This window comes from Syzygium oleosum, unplaced genomic scaffold, assembly GCF_021117445.2.
Source record: "Syzygium oleosum isolate NSW1041296 unplaced genomic scaffold, Sole_v2.1 Sole_v2.23, whole genome shotgun sequence".
NCBI lineage: Eukaryota > Viridiplantae > Streptophyta > Magnoliopsida > Myrtales > Myrtaceae > Syzygium > Syzygium oleosum.
In genome coordinates this window covers 3,054,630-3,072,291 of record NW_026607507.1, presented here as the reverse complement: position 1 = coordinate 3,072,291, position 17,662 = coordinate 3,054,630, and the positions used below count along the sequence as shown (strand labels likewise).

The window sequence follows — 17,662 nt, the reverse complement described above, 5'->3', positions numbered from 1 at the left end:
CGCATATGGGTGAAGCTCTAAGCAAGTTTGATAAGATCATAACTTACATAGAACTAAATCTTTACTACTCTAACAATCCTTTTCTAATGTCTATTGAAACTATGCCCTAGTTAATCACTACATCACGTCAAATGAATATCGAACTTGGTTCCTCTTGGATTTATAGCCCAACTAACAAAATTGGAAATATAAAAACATTTCTTCCAAGTAACAACCAAGGAAATACAAAGGAAAATCTTTTCATATAAAAGGCCTGAGATGCAAATCCCAAGTCACGGTGAACTCATACTACAATAGTTACCTTATCGAGAGAGGACGCAAAAAATATTTTATTTGGTGAAGAGACTTATTACGAGGGTTCCTCCCACTATTTGTGTTGCGACCGTGCATTGTCTATGCTTTCAAAGGGGCTTGATTCATTCATCCTAGGATGCTGACAAGAGTTTGATGACCCCCGTATAAGAGAATAACAAATATATTTACATTTTACTAAACAATATGCCTAGATCAATATGTTTCAAGTAATCCCACATCAACAAAAGGCAAGTTGTACCTGGCTCAAAATGGTTCCGTGGGATTGATTATGGTACTCCAACATCTATCCAGAAAAAACCATTAACAACAAATATTACAATAGTAATAAAAAGTTCAAATAACAGTAGAATCTAAAATGATTTCATAATAAGCACCTGACTAGTGAATGGGGAAAATCCACTCCTCGGCGGCATGATGTATGGTGATTGCATCTACATTAGATAAATTACCTCATTAGCATAAAGAGGCACCATAACTTGAAGAACATACAAACAAACTAATTGATCACCAAACTATTAAATACCCGACTAGGGACTGGGCAAAATCCACTCATAATCCCGGACGGCATGATGAATGGTGGCTGCTGCATCCATATAAAAAAATGACCAATTAGTAAAACATAAATACAAATTGAGGACAAAGAGCAATATACCTGATTATGAAAATTTAGATTTACAGTAGGACCACCAATGTTGCTAGGATAAACGGCACTTTGAAACTGATTTGAATTACTCGAATAATCTAGGAACTGAGTTTCATTATGCGTCGCTTGGACAACCAACTCTACATTACAAAGTAATAGATACATTAATTGGTATCATGTAACATAAGCGAAAAATTTAACTAATTATAATAACTAGAATAATATGTCACTCACCTTGACTTTCTATTTGCGTTGGGGAGTTCCTTTCTTAGATGTTTTCTTCTTTTCTCACTTGGAGCTTTTAAGCCTTCCGTAACTTAGTCCCTTTCGTTTCCTTCGAATGGGGTCCGCTACCGAAATATCGCACAAAGAAGCCTCATTATACTCATCATCACCAGCATCATCGGTCACAACCATACTTGATTTGTATGATGAAATTTCAGCCTTTGCTTTAACCATGTGCTTCCTCAATATTCTCATAGTATGTACATCTTCAGCTCCCAAACTCATCAGGTCAATGGATTCATGCATTAACGTGGAAAATCGATTAAATTTAGATGGACCCGGTGACATTTGATGGGATTCATCATTGACAATCCCTTCTTTGGCATCCTTAGTCCATCTTTTCAAAATATAGGAAGAAGGAATTACCGTAACCATCGACATGTTCACATTCAACACGCGTAAGGCATGGCGACACAACCACCCTTTTGATTCAAATAATTTGCATTCACAAAAAACTGATAAGTCTGCAGGGGTCAAATCTAACAACATATTCACCTTGAATCCCAATCCCCATACACTTGAGAGTATATAAAGAAACCGATCCATCAGATGTAGTACTTGAAATATGTTCAGAGAGACTTTGCACAAATTCTTCATTAAACTTTAGAAAAATGGTACGGGTATATACCGAAGCAGCATGTGACAAGATCCCATTATTTTTAACCTGCGATTTGGCTGTCCCACGAGAACTATAATCATCTTGATTTTCAACTTCTCTCATATGTTTCAATTGTTCTTCATAATGGTGGACAAATTCTACAAGAGACAATGTCTTCGTCGACATATGTTGGAAGACATTATTGGTGCTCTCACTCCTTTGACTTGACCTTATACCACATGTAAAAGAGTCACGACCAAAAGCTGAACTCCATTTATGTCTAAGGTCATATAATCTCCGAAGCCAATTGTTATTTTTAGTACCCCACACCTCTTCCATTTCCCTCCATGTAGCTTCAAATTCGTCCTCTGATTTGCATCTATACATAAGCACTAAGAAATATTTATCCTTAAAACCTGGCTTATGGTAAAGATGTGGAATGTTTTGATTGGCATTTTTCCCGATGTGCCAAGTGCATAAACGATGCTGTGTATTTGGAAACACCATTCTAATGGCTTTTGCCATGGCTTGGTCTTGATCAGTGAATATGGTTTTGGAGCCTTATTTCCCATAGACTTCAAAAACACATCAAATAACCAAATAAATGATTCCATGAGTCTCGTCCGGCAAAATGCACAACCAAACAGAGTATTCTTCCAATGGTGATTAACCCCAACAAAAGGTGCACATATCATGTTATATTTGTTGGTACGGTATGTGGTATCAAACACTAGCACATCACCAAACAGTCATAATCAAATTTGGACAAGCTATCTCTCCAAAATAAATTGGTCAATCTACCATCTTGATCTACTTGAACAGCATAGAAAAACATTGGGTTTTGCATTTGCATGCAATGAAAATGGTTCAAAAGACTTTGACAATCTCCGCCACTTATAACCTTGGATTTTTCCGTTTGCAAAAAATTTTGACAATCACGCAGGATGAAACCTAAGTTTTGCTTCCTCGCCGTTTGCTAAAAATTTATATGCAAGTCCCCCAATGCCTGCTTTAATCATATCAACCAAAACACCCTTGCACGTGTCGATATCATTCTTCCACATCTAATCAAATGCTTTTGATCTTCCCGTACAAATGCATGATTATGCTCGAAACATAGTCCATGACTTCATAGACACCCTTATCAACCTTAAATTTGATATGAGCAAGACACCCACATCTAACTTCAAATCTCTCATATTTCTTTTCTTGATCGATGACCCAACCGAATGCCCCTCACAATTACACAAAAAAGTTCGCAGGTTATTTCACCCTTTCTATTTTTAACCGCATTACCTTTTCTCACTCCAAATCCTTTCTGATTGCATAAGCCACATACTTATGATATGCTTCAAGTTCATTTGAGAAAACCATCCCTACTACAAACTCAAAATCTTTGTCCATATCACGCATCACATGTGCAAGATGGGAAGTTTCATGCTGCAATCAAATGAACAAAAAATAATTCAAGAAAAATAGCATCTCATCCTTTACTTAAGAAAGCAAATTATGTTTTATGAGTAAAGAATTACCTCTAAGTCAGCCATTTGATATCTTTACAAGTGCAAAATAACTGAGGTGATGAGAGACTATGAAGTTCCCTCCTAATGAAATAAAAAACAAACATTTTTAGAACATAATCACTCACACAAACATTTTTAGAGCACAATCAAACACAATCAGCAAAATATACAAGCATGGGATTTATTTAGGGACCCAATGTAATTACTAAACTCCACATCGTCATCAATAACAAACGGAAAATCGAAATTAACGATATTGGGGTTTAATCTCTTACTTACTGCCAAACAGGAAAAATCATCTCAATGGGGTATCATGGACTTATGTCTTTCCCTCATTGGAGCCACACCTACTTTTTCTTAGATAGTTTTATGTCTAGAAAAAAAAGATTCAAGGAAAGTTCATATCTTATGCATTAATCCATTGTGTCTAAATGAAGTATCCGGACAAGCTATTAAAAAACCAATAAATTTGGCAAATTGATCACCATGTGTACCATAGAATGTCTACATTCTATACATAATTTTCAGGATCAGCTATACTTTTATAGTCACCGTTGTCATTCCAAAATCCCTAACATTAACATATCACGTTGCATATTGGCTTTAACCACACTAACCACGGCAGAAGTGCTCCACAACCAACAAAAACAATCAACTATTGATTCATTAGATTAGATATCCAATGATTTTCAATTAGACAAAGCAGTAAAGCCAGCCACCCAGACAACATAATTTACAAGTTAACATCTAACAAATTCATTCTAGCTACTATTTCTAAGCTTTGAGTTTCACTAAGATGCGACTCTACTGGTACATCGGTACATCCACTCAAGACTGTCTATTGTTTGCAAATAAGCCCAACAAATAAACATAGTAGCCCAAATAGGTTGCAGTACATTGCTTGCAAATACATCCTATATTATGGATTTCTCACAAGAGAAATGATCAGGATATTGAACTTTGGCAATAAAAGGAAGAGTTAAAAAATTGCCTGTTTCTCCCGCGACAAATGAGCACGTTCAACAGCAAGCATTTCTTCCCACCTCAAAACCTAGTGTTACAGAGATATCACACGAAGGAATTATTAAGTTTTTAGTGCAAATATTAGTGGTACTAAATGTTGGAGTTTGTGCTATTGTCCACAAACTTCCGGTGATATCTTAATGCTAATTAAAGAAACGATAAAAGTACTCACATATTGTGCATAGTGAATCGCATCATCAGACTTCAAGCAATATTTCAATGCATGCAGGAGATCCTGGATTATCATGTATGAAACATTTCAGGGACAATGAATGTAAAATCAAAGGAAGTAGATGGGCAAACTTACATATAGGAAATTTGTGATGTAAGCTATACACCCAAATTTACATATATAAGAAAAACGAAAGGCATAGTTCAAGTGTATCCTATCCACATTTACATTGATTCAATGGATACACTTGTCTTATCAAATTGAGTGAAAACTCAAAGATTCTCATTTTTGCTTGTTAATTGCAAAAGGCATAATCACCCTGTAAGTACCAGCTACCTCAACAAATATCTGAAAAAGTTGAAGAAATGCGTTACTAAAATGTCTAGCTAAATCATCATCTACTTAAGTTGATCTTCCAGGACCATTGCCATTTATATTTGAATCAACTAGAATTTAACTTAAAAGAGCTCCTAAATTGCCTTGAGCAAGGTAAGGCCAATAGCACATGAGTTCCATTTTTTCCTCCTATGGATTTTCCATGATGATGTTCCTCCATCTTAACTCAGATATCAGATAGTAGATAAAAGCATCCATGTACGCAATCTCTGTTTTGGCTTTCTCGATGTCCTCCTCATCAAGTAATAGAAATCCAAATGGATCATTGCCTACTTCAACTTCCGTGGATGCAAGATAAAGGAACATAAGCTGTTAGAGGCATAGTGGCTCTAACTAGATAGTGCTTTATCCGATCTAGTTTCCTTGACAGTTTACAGATGGAGGACAATAATTCTTGAAGCGCAAACAACATGGAGGGCCCTGATTTTCAGTGTTACAAAAAGTACAGATAAATTTACATGACCTTGTGCTTGTTCTTATTGATCCTCGGCCGCTCATTGATCACGAAACCAAACTGCAAGGGGAACTCAAGATAAAAAAATATAAAAAAGCCAGTTATTTAAACATAATTAGATCCACACTTGAATTGACTACAATTAACAAAAATGTCGGACGTGAACATAATCAGTTTGCAGAAAATAGACTAATTGATGCACTTAACTAATAGAGCTCAATAATCTCAAAGCAATGCAACTGAAAAGATCCCTTTTATATTTTTGCAGATGAAATCCAATGAAGAGACAACCTATGATGCTTGCATCTATTCTCTCCCGCACAAGAACAAAAATGGTTGTCTGTGGCATTATCCACAGATTGCACTCAAGAAAAATGCCTGATGTTCTTTCAACCAAAATCAATAGAGAGCGTAAGAATGAGCACAGGCCACATCTTTCATTTACCACACAGTCATAACAAGCACAAGCATTATCACCCATTCACCAAACGAACCTCAAGCTGACTATTTGACAAATTAAGCACGACCAATCCGACAATCTGCCCGAACGCCAAAAAAAACACAATAATAGGGAACCTGTTGGTGGCGCGGTTCGTTATAGAGAGCCGAACAAAGCCGTTTCTCGGGACAAAGAGAGAGGGGCAGAGGACGAATCGCCAATGGGGGCTTCGGAGGCGACGGCGTAGGCGGAGGCGGCCGCGTGGTCGAGATCTGAGCCACCAATCTTCACGTTAGGGCAAAAACGATGGGAATTTCAAGTCATACAAAACCCTAACCTGAGAATGGGGCTTCGGGAGGTAACGCAGAGGGCGAGTCGGAGCCCGAGATCTCCAAAGGGGCTGCGGGAGGCGACGGCAGAGGCGCGGTTCGTCACAGAGAGCAGAGCGGAGCCATTTCTCGGGATAGAGAGAGTGGCAGAGGACGAATCGCCAATGGAGGGCTTCGGAGGAGACGGCGACGGCGTAGGCGGAGGCGGCCGTGTGGTCAGGATCTGAGCCACCGATGGGCTCCGGGAGGCGACGACGGAGGAAACCGGCGGAGGCAGAGGCGCGGTCCACAAAAAGAGCCGCGCTTCGCGGAGGAAAGAGAGAGAGAGCAAATGGGTTTTCTAGAAGGGGACGGCGGAGGCAACCGGTGTAGGCGCGGCGGGTTCACGACCAAAGGATGCGAAGTCGGGGAGGAAGGAAGAGGAAGTCGGGGAGGAAGGAAGAGGAAGTCGCGAGCGGGAGGAATTTTGAGCGGGAGGAGTAAAGGAGAGAGAAACCAGGAGGTGAAAAGTGAATATTTGAGCACTAACGGAGGAGAGTTAACGGAGAATGGGAGAGAGAAGGGAAAGCGGCTGATTCTTTAGTAAATCTGATCTGTGGGCCCTTCTTGCCACGTGTCTTCCGCTCAATGGTGTTATGTATTGCTGACGTGGTGTATTCCACTCACGCAATATTTTCTCGTTAACGAGGGGATTACTTATATAGTTATCAATCCATTCGTAGTTTAAAAACGAAAAGCAAACCAGGTCGAGCTAGGCCCGAACCGGCCCCTGCCGGCACCAAGCCGGATCAGTTCGGTCGGGGGCATTTTCTTGTATGATCGGGCCGGCCGAAAGTACCTCGAGGCCCGGCCCGTGCTCGCCGCTCCTAACCTGCCGTGGCGCATACCTTTTGTGCACACGTTTTGTCGTCCCGCAAGCTTTACACATCAGTACGGCTTTTAATTAAGCCGCCGGCGACTGCCGCGGGATCAATCGGTCGGGAAGAGATGATGTAAGAATCCTCGAAACGAAACCGGCGTTTTAATAATATAAATGTGCCTGTCGCGACCAGATTTTAGGTCAAGGGAGTGTGCACCGTGCGGTAGGACGTCACCGGCGAAGCGTGGGTTCATGCAGCGCTCTCACGCGTGCTTCCACATGGCATGTTACGTAACGCGAATCCGATTGTACATCATCGGTTAGCTCAACTTGGGCAGTTTGATTACTAGGCGAAGTTTGGTCAGTGGGGCGTGCTCTTCTGGCGCCACCAACGATCATTAAGCCAAAAGAATCACGTAACTTTAGATTTGCGGATTTATGTAATCAAGCTTTCGTTTCTTCTTTTTCTGGGGCAGGTTTCTCTTCGTGGTGTCTATATGCGGTCCGTGGCGAATTGATCGGGGCAGAGCACGTTCGGATTGATGAGGCGCCGCGACGCCGTGCTCTTCGGGCCGGACGCATGCCGTGGTGAGTCGTGGAAAGAGATGGATGAACTGATGAAATGTGCTCGCGCCGAAATGCGACTCCGCGACCGAAATGCCTTTCGCCGAAGAAAGAGACATGTTGTGTGGCGATTTTGGGCAAGAAATATCGCGGGTAGACAATAGAATCGATAGCTTCAATCCAAGCGGAAGTGAACGTATACAAACCGTGTCGGAATTTAATCGACGACAAAACATGAAAACGTAATCGCCTCAACGGAAACCAAACGTACACAAACTATGCCGGAATTTTAATCGACGGCAAAGCCTGAGAATGTGAAGATGTATCGCCGGAATTTTAATCGACGATGAGGCACCCAGGATATACAGTAAAGATATACGCTGAAATTTAATCAACAACGTGGATCTGGAAACTACAACTAAGAAATATGTCATAGTTTAATTGACGACGCAAGTCTGGAAACTAAAACTACAGTGCAGGAATTGAAAGATAACATTTTTGTTTGTTTGTACCGGGAGGTCTTAAGTAGACAAACGCTCTTATTTATAGTGTTCATGGTATAACCGTTTAGGAGCAGTCCTCCGATAGTTATAACCATACATCCACGTCTCCGAGAATCTTAGCCCCATTTAGTGCCATGATCTCGTCTTCAGGCGGTTGTTCCCTTAAAATTGCGTCTTGATCCTTCATGTTAATCATTGCCACATCCATTCTTACTCCACAATTGATTGGACTTCGTTGCTTTGTTCACCAATGATTTCAAATTTTAAATTCCATAACTGCATCTTGACGCCTTCTCGGTATCTAGTTTTCTCTTGGTACTTCAATCGGTAATCTATCAACCCTTTTAACCGATATCCATGTCGACTAACTCCGTTACGACAATCGCCGACCATACCCCGTCATGTATCGACAATTGATTAACGGTCATCGATGTACATCAATATCGATATCAATTCTTATGGTCGTCGACAATAGCTCACATGTTTAATAATAACTTGTACTCTAGTCACGTACTTATCCATATCGACAATCTAGTTAATTTTTGGTGCAAACAAAATGTAATTTTCTTTCGTGCTTCTCATGGACACAAGATTAGAAGCTTCATTGAGAGAGGTTCTACATAGGAGTGATCGGTTCCTGATTTGGTCCGATTCCAAGGCGAAACCGGGAACCAGACAGGGAGAACCGGTTCCCAAAATTGGGAACCGGTCACTTAGGGGTTAATTTTTTTTTTTTGGGCAAACACTTATGATTTAGTTCACATTTTACCAATTTTTATTAATGAATTTATATTAATGAAGTTCACTTAGGGTTTAGTTCACATTTTACTAATTTTTTGAAGTAAAAAATTAAAAAATATATATACATAGTCGGTCCGGTCCTGTTCCCCCTTGGAACCAAGAACCGGACCGCCCGGACACCGGTTCCATTTTTAGCAACCGGAAACCAAACCGACACTCCCGGGAACCGGACCAAACCAGCCGGTCCGGGCAGTTCCCAGTCCGGGCAGTCCGTTTTGCACACCCCTAGTTCTACATGTTAGACAATAGAGGAGCTCCTTTGCTTAGCAATCTGCAAGTTGATTGCATCGTCATACGGGATTCAAAAGAAGAAGGTGTCATCCGTGATTCAAAAGTAAATGGGCCTTCGTCATTGGGTTATTCCAATTTTAAGTTCTATTGGGCCCAATTAGTTACCTACAATCAGAAATCAGAAGGACCAACCATAAATGTTTCGCAATTCTTATTCATTAACTAGCAATTGAAACCCGTTCTTTGCAGGGATTTATTCGTATGTATTTAATTTTAGTTCGATTGATAAATTAATTGAATCTCAGTTCCTATCGACGGGATTCATATGAATCTAATATATTATGTCAACATTAGGAGTGAGATGAATTCATTGATGTGTTCGTGCGTTTTCAAGTTATAATGAAAAAAAACTGTGGAGAAAGCACAATTCTCCATATATTTTGAAATTGGAACAATTAAATTGTTTTCATTCAAACCTCATTTAATATTGGATTTTTATCTTTTCAGTAGCTCATAAATATTGCAATATATACAACTCATTTATAGATTTTAAACTGGAATTTTAATATCCTAATATTAAACAAAATAAAAATGAACAAGAACGAGAATTAATTAACCCAAAAGTGTAGTCCCATCAAGTTACAGGTATTCGACCACAAAAAAAAAAAAGTTACAGGTCGATGAGTTGTGTAAAAATTATACAGTCGTTACAAATGATTTATGTGATTTTGTACATTTCTTGTGGGTCATAAGTGGAGTCCATGTTTCTTATAATCATAATTGCATTCCTTACTCATTCTGAGCACATTTGTTTCTTGGAATCATGATTGCCTTCCTTTACTCATAAGTTACATAGTCGTTATAGATTGTAAATCTCATTTTGTTTCGTGTGAAAGATACTCATACAAAAATTGTTGAACCACAATGTGTTCCGAAGCTCTGGTCGAAGCCCTAGTGTACTTTAAGTCGCGAACTACAGAGAAGATTGAACTGAAAACAGATCACTTTGATATGATAAGCGGACTCTCCAACACAGAACAAATCACTTGGAAGCTTAGTGTGCTTATCAGTGAAGCCCATAAACTATTGAAGCCGTTCGAAGCTGAAAATGGCCCATAGTAGAGAATCAAACAAGGTGGCAGATAAGTTAACTAAAACCCAAAGAAAGAAGTGCTTACCTAGTGTACTTTAAGTCGCGAATTGCAGAGAAGATTGAACTGGAAAGAGATCACTTTGATCTTATAAGCGAACTCTCCAACACAGAGCATATCAGTTGGGAGCTTAGTGTGCTTATCAGTGAAGCCCATAATCTATTGAAGCCCTATTCAAAGCTGATAATGACCCATATTAGTAGAGAATTAAACAAGGTGGTAGATTGGGTAGCTAAAGCCCAAAGATGAAGGTGCTTATTGAGTAATTTGGTCCACCCCCCACCTCGAGCCTTTAGGATTTACTGGGTTTCGAAATTAATGGATTGTATTCACGAATTCTATTTTAGTGAACGAATATGTATGTTTCTGACAATTTTAGCAACAAAAAAAAATGTATGTTTCTGACAAATAAACAACTTGCTTCGATTTTTTCAAAGAGAGGTGCTAAGGTAACGATCTCTGTCACTCTCATGAGTAATGGAGACCTCCTGGCCATTTTTAAATAAATTGGCATAAAATTGGGAACCGAATCGGTTAAGGTTGGGTCCCAAATTTTTTTACCCAGACACCAAACCGGTTGAGTAAGGCCGGTTTGGTTTGATTCCAAGGTTGAACCAATTCGATTGCTCACCCTTAATTTAATTATAGTAAAACCATCTCCCAATCTCTCTTTTTCGTAGGCGCACCATCGTACCACGTGTATCCGCTGAGTTCGGGTTCTATTTTTGCAATTTGTTTCTTACTCCAATTATTTTGTTCGTTCAAGTTAGTCATGGCACACTTATTCATGTACTCACAACAATCTATGCAAGAACTCCACGTGTCTCTCTCACTACGTGGGGGGTTGGATTTGCACTTGCAAAGGAACAATAATTTAAGCACACGATAAGGGATGAAGGTACAACCAATAATCAAAGCATCTAAGAATGTGGCAAGGGAAGGAGGTGGCGTCAGTAGGGGTCGACCGGCCTTGTGGAATGATCATCATCAACATCATCATCATTCATCTGAAGAAACAAATAGTGTCAGAAAAATTGGAATCGCAACCATAATCCTTGTTCGATCCAATCATTCAAAAGGAAAGGGGTTTTGTTTGGTATGCAGAGGGCATTTCATTGTCAATCAAAAGTTGGAAGAAAATGAATGGATTTGTGGGGCAAGTGCGCTTCTCTCTCTTAAACCCTAGCTTGATTACCAGCTTTGTATATTGCAAGATATCTCTCTCTCTCTCTTTCTCTTTCTCTTTCTCTCTCTCTGTCTCTCGCAAGGACATGAAATGGAACCCCATTTTTGGTGAAAGCAAAAGCACTGAAAGCCCCCTCTTGAAAGTGACCTTCCTGTTGAGTCGGCAAGGGGGTTTCTGTACAGTGCGCACATCTTGCCAAAACTTCTCATGTCCCCGGCCTCAGTGATATGAGTGACAACTGCTTTGCTTACCCACAACGAATCATGGATCACGATACCCATCTAATGTTTTGGAGCTTTGCGATTCAGATTTTTAAAGCTTATCCAATGAGTATGCTTCTAGGGTTTTTATTGCCTTTTGTATGCATGATCCAGATTACTTAATATACCTTAAGCCCTTCCGCTTTTGATCTGTTTTTTGATTTCTATATAACATATGGGTTGTGTAAGTGATATTCTTTTTCCAGAATTCACCTCCGTGATCATTGGTTTAGATAATTAATTAGTAAAAATACAACCATCTGTAGTAGCTGACTTATGTAAAGTAAATGTTTTAAGTATCTTAAAACTGTCAATCTTATCTCGCTAATCCTTAATATTTAGAGGACAGATGGGTGAAGTTTTTCGAAAATAATCCCAATATCTGTGTGTGTGTGTGTGTGTGTGCGCGCGCGTGCGTGAGAGAGAGAGAGAGAGAGAGAGAGAGAGAGAGAGAGAGAGAGAGAGAGAGATTACCATGTATCTTTTTTCTTGGATTTAGCAGAAAATGACCATGGTTTAATAACATGTAATTAATTCTGCTAAAGAAAGAAACCATAGTTCATAATTCAGATTTTTAAGGACAGTCTTTAGTTTTGTTTCCGAAGCTGCTAAAAGTGCATAAAAGAAACTGTGAACATCAACGACATTCGACTTCAGGTATATGGATGAAGTCCTGGGTTGTTATCTGCTGGTATTGCTTGATTAACCCTAGTTGCCTAATCCCCTTATGGAGCCCAAAAAGAAGCAATGATCAATCAAGAAATGATCATTGAATCGAGTCCCTCGTCCAAATAAGTGACCCTAAGAACGGGGAAATGAGGGGTTGATTAACTTCAAAACGATTCGCACCTGCTATAGAAGGAGTAATCATGGAACTACAGGAGTCTTCAAAGATAAGTTATCATTATAAGCGTGCATGTTCTGGATGTCACCTAACAGCGAACATATGCTCCTAATCATTGATATCTTTCTAGCTGCTACTTTTGCAAGATGGATTTTCATTGCATTTCACAAGTTTGTATGGTCATTACTGGCCCTAAACATGTTATGTATGCGTAATATATGTGCCCAGTTTTTCTTTCTCGAGCTGATTGCGGGAGAGTTAAGAACAATCTGGAACTTCATCATCTGATAAACAACCATGTAAAGGACTGATTAGATCTCTAGTCTAGGAGAAATTTAGGGGAAAGGAGAGCACACATTTGGTAATAGAGTCTAGATTATTCGTTAGGGTATAATGGTTGTTAGCAACTACGAAAAAGTGAGTATCGAGACTTCGATGTTGTAATTGAATCTTCGAGGCTACAGATCTCGATCATATTTAGGTGTCGTGCCAGATCTGACTGTTAATCGAGCGTGTTCATGACGCTTCTCAAGAAAAGCATCAAGTATCACTGGAATCACATCGAGATTTAGGTGTGGTTAGTGGATGCATAATTGATCTCTCAAAGAATCATTGTTGCGAGTTGGCAGTCCAAAACTTCTACATCACCAAAGAGCAAACTCTTTGATTGTGAAAGAAGCTACGATATTGACGATGACAGCAACAGTGACACAGAAATAAATGTTTTTTTGCCTAATCCAAGAAATGACCTCGATATAAGAGAACTTTTCCTTTTAAGTTGGACCCATTATGCACTTTTATGTATTATTATTAAATGTAAGATGTTTTTCGAATATGACAAGACACGTTAAGAGTAAGATACCATGGTTACGCGGACAGTTCATCTCACTTAATGTGGTAAACTTAACTCAACCACTGGGCCCTACTCTTTTTGCGATTCGTTTTCGCAACAACCGCTTCTCGATAATGAGTGTGCAACCCTCCTAGATTTGTCCTGGCTAGGCATGAATTCATTATGTTCCCATGAGATCATAGGAGAAATGATTTGCAATTGAAAATAGCTAAAAAATCAAACATGATCCACAAGGAAGGCTAATCTCATCTCAGCAGCTTGCCAAAAGGGGTCGGGCTGAAAATTTCAAAAAAGCGCAAGCGCTCAAAAGGCGTGAATAGTGCATGAGAAAGAGGAAAAGCGAAACCCTATAGCCTAAAAGGTAGAGTTTTAGAAAGTTTGGGTTGTTGGCCAAGGTATACATATGGACCCCAAGAAAATGGAGGAGACAACAAGGATCTTTTCTTGTATCAAACATGTACAAGAATACATATAGGTGTATATGTATATATAGACATATTATATGCTGGAAGCATGTCATGGTAGTATGAACAGCGTCATTAATACGTAAATTTCATCTCGAAATGTTTGTTTCGGTAGAGCAATTTCACCAAACATCGATAGGTTATGCTAGTCATACCTTCCCTTTCTTCCACAAGTCAAGGCATCACGTGCTGGCTTTTGTGCTTAATACTTTTGCCAGAAAGGGAAACTATGTGTTTTCCAACCATCGAGTGGGTATCGTGATTCGTGAGCATCAATACTCTCTTTCTCTGTCTCTCTCTCTCGGGGCTATCAATGTTTTCTTATCATCACCTAATTAAAGCAAATTTCTATGTCTAAAACATGAACGACCGTAATCATGTTTGTTCACTCCATGATGTGTTGGTCGTCTACCAGTTAGGAGTTCTGATGAGCCTCTTGGACTTGTGACTTCGCACATCTTCAAGCTTTTTGTCCTTCTACCACCCTCATCATTAAACCCTCTTTGTTAGCCCCACACACACACACATCTCAAGAACAATTTCCATTTTTTTTTGCCTCTATTGCATTTGTATCCTCTATTTTGAAAATCACCCGTTTAACTCTAAAGGTCGATTTTGCTGTTAAACTTCAGATTGTATCAGTTAATGTAGGAATTTATTCACCAAATTGTCATTTCTTTTTCAGTATTGCCCCTACCACTCTTCTCAACCTGATTCACCAAATTAAAAATAAGAAATCTGGTTCACAAAACTCTAACTCCTATTTTCTCTTTCTCTCTCTCTGCCCCGGCACTTAGAATCGAGGTTAATGACCGTCGTGGATCTCAAATCAGCCTTGAATTAAGGTCGATCGGAGAGAGAGACCTCGTCACATTTTACACCTATTCAACAAAGCATTTACACATGGGTTGGGAATATAGTGGTAGGGATGACATATGAATACTTCAAATATAGGAAATCCACAATAATTCTACAATCAGATATCCCCTCCATAATATTTTCTTTCTATGCATAAAATTTAAATAAAAATCCTATCACTTGACCCAAAAAGAAAAGAGAAAGTGGAAACCACTATTTTTTTTTAACAATTATTAATTGAGATCCCATTACCCTTAAAACTGTAAAGAAAGGAAATGACAGGGACAATGATTCTTGGACTTTATCTATCGATTGGTAGCAAGAGAGAACCATTAAGAATCATACAGAACACGAGTGAAATCATTCAGAAAGTGAGCATGTCTAATGCCCAGAATAAAATCTCAGACGACTGTGGATCGACATCTTGACGTCTAGTGGTCACAGGAATTATTGAAAGGACCGAATCCACCTGAATGCAATGAAAAAGCTGACGGAGAACGGAACAAAGTGCGGAGAAGGGCATCATTGGCCTAAACTGATCCGACAAGCTGCACGTTCATGTCATATTTTTGGAGCCATGATTACGACGAGAAAGTCTCGAAAAGAAAAAAAAAAAAAGAAACAAAGAAAACAAGAGCACAAGGGGATCCAAAAGTGAGGAAATGATTAGTAAAGACAAAAGATGAATGTCGACAATCCTTGGCAATGCAGTCCAAAGTGTTCCAGGATACTGCATTGCAGTGCACAACTTGGTAGTATTATTTTCTCGGACTGCTTATTGATACGATCGCTGTAAAAAGGAACAATTCGACTAAAATGGCCTAGAAAGTAATGACAATTATAAACTTTTACTCTTGGATATGGTACATTGATTCCGTTATTATATGGATGTCAATGCTGTAGGATAGAAATTTTTCAAGACTTTAAAGATGAGATGAAAGTATAGTCTTCGGGCATACTATTGGGAAAAAGAGAAGATATGGAGTGTTAATTGAAAAAAAACCTTTTATTCTGTTATGAGAAGAAGAACTATAAAAGGGACTATGCACATTGCGCTTTATTGATAGAACAATAGTTCGATGTTTCAACACTTCAATCTCACAATGCGGAGAGACGAGGGATGTCAATTATCCACCTTACACCCAACTGATCACATGGCTGTCTCAACCCATATCGGTTGATAAATATACTTTATTCATGAATGTTAACATCTTAGGGTTAGTCGAGACCTTATTGAAATAGTTGCAGGACAAATGATCTTTCATCGAGAGAAAGAAGTAGCCCCTTGCTGTGTTAAAACATCACAGATCTGTATACTCATCTATTGATTAGGACGACTGTATAGATCAAGAGTTGAGTTATCACTGGATCGCCTGATTGAGGAACCCCTTCACTTGGGAATTGTTACACAAGATTTTTAGACAGTCAATGATGAATCACAACAACAAAGTGCACCGATTGTCTCATTACATGACATATTTTCGTTAAATAAAAGTTGCTGATCCAAGAATGATACAATACGTTGGCAATTAGATGGTTCCATTTTAATGGTGCTCCTTAAAAGCTTACATTCCCATCTCAATACTTAGAAGGGCATATGAAATTTAAGGTGCGTTTGTTTCATGGAAAATGAGTAATTTTGAAAAACATTTTCTTAAAAATGATCGCTTGTATCTCTTATAAAAATGAAAAAACGAAAAATATTTTCATCTTCCACTGACATGGTTAGATGTAAATTGTTGTTGGCTATGAAAATATTGTTCATTAACTAATTTTTTCAAGCGATCATTTTTAGGAAATTTTTTTCTAAATTATTTATTTTCCGCAAAACAATTGAAGTTCAAGTGTCCAATGTTTTCCTCGACCAGTGACATGTGTTAGTATTGTCATTAACCATCAATGTCTAATTTTAGTTAGCAAAATCTATTTAATTGACCTTCATTAAATATCGTGAAGAAAGGTTATATCGTGCAAAAACATTCTGTATATTTCGCCTCATTTAAGAAGTCTCCCTTTTCTTTCAATGTTATGTATTAGGTGAGTTTGTAGTATGATTCCCTCTTAACATATTGTTTTATAAGGTTACATCACCAGAAAATCATTCTTGAATGTTTTATGCACAAATAGAGAGCTCGTATGTGAATTTCTCTCCAAATTTATTGACTGTGTCACGCCATATCGAATTCGTCAAGCATAAATTTATGTACCACACGATTTTAAATTGTACATGGGATCATGTCGCAAAAATTAAAGAGGCCAGCTCATAAATGACTCTAAGTGCAAGGGGGTGTAGACACATTTTAGGACTCGGAAATTTTTTTTTTTTTTGATAACCCAGGAACCCCCCGCACGGCCGACAGTCGGAGGGGTAAACCTGAGGTGACGCTAGCGCAGGACCCACCATCACGGCGCCACACTTAAGAATCCCTAACGATTACGCTGGGGTTCGAACTCCGATCCCTTCGTGGGGGGACAAGAGCGCAAGCCAACGCAGCCGCTGCGGGCGGTGGTTAGGACTCGGAAAATGATGTCGCGATTTTCCAATAGTGGATCTGTTGTAAGTCTATGCAAGTTATAAAAGCTTTATCGTCAATTATAATTGTTGACTATCTATTTGGTAAAGCGTAACATCAGTCCCAAAAGCTTGAAATCAATCCGTAAATTCCGTAAGACTCAATGTCGGTCTCCCGATTGGAATTCATGTATATAATATGCAACAGATCAGATTTAAAAAATGAAGATCAATGTTTGCAGTTTTGCTGGTACCATCAGAACATTGTGCGACTAAATGGGTTAAGCCCTCGTGTTCGGTTAACAGTGGTAACCCCTAAATCTAGAGCTACTCATCAAATGACTAATGATATCTCGGTGGCCAGTCAAATAATAGGGAAAATTACCAAAAATTTCCTAA

The 17,662-nt window shown here is 39.0% G+C and overlaps 1 long non-coding RNA gene and 1 pseudogene across 1 annotated transcript; both read right to left on the bottom strand.

Annotated features, from left to right (window-relative positions):
* Nucleotides 1–367: 367 nt before the first annotated feature.
* LOC130134737 (protein FAR1-RELATED SEQUENCE 5-like) lies at nucleotides 368–2,389 on the bottom strand (annotated as a pseudogene).
* A 1,839-nt stretch (nucleotides 2,390–4,228) lies between these two features.
* On the bottom strand, nucleotides 4,229–6,742 carry LOC130134712 (uncharacterized). The gene is made up of 3 exons (XR_008814245.1): nucleotides 5,419–6,742; nucleotides 4,560–4,622; nucleotides 4,229–4,415 (listed from the first exon to the last, which is right to left on the bottom strand). It is a non-coding gene; the product is annotated as an uncharacterized LOC130134712 (long non-coding RNA).
* Nucleotides 6,743–17,662: the final 10,920 nt, after the last annotated feature.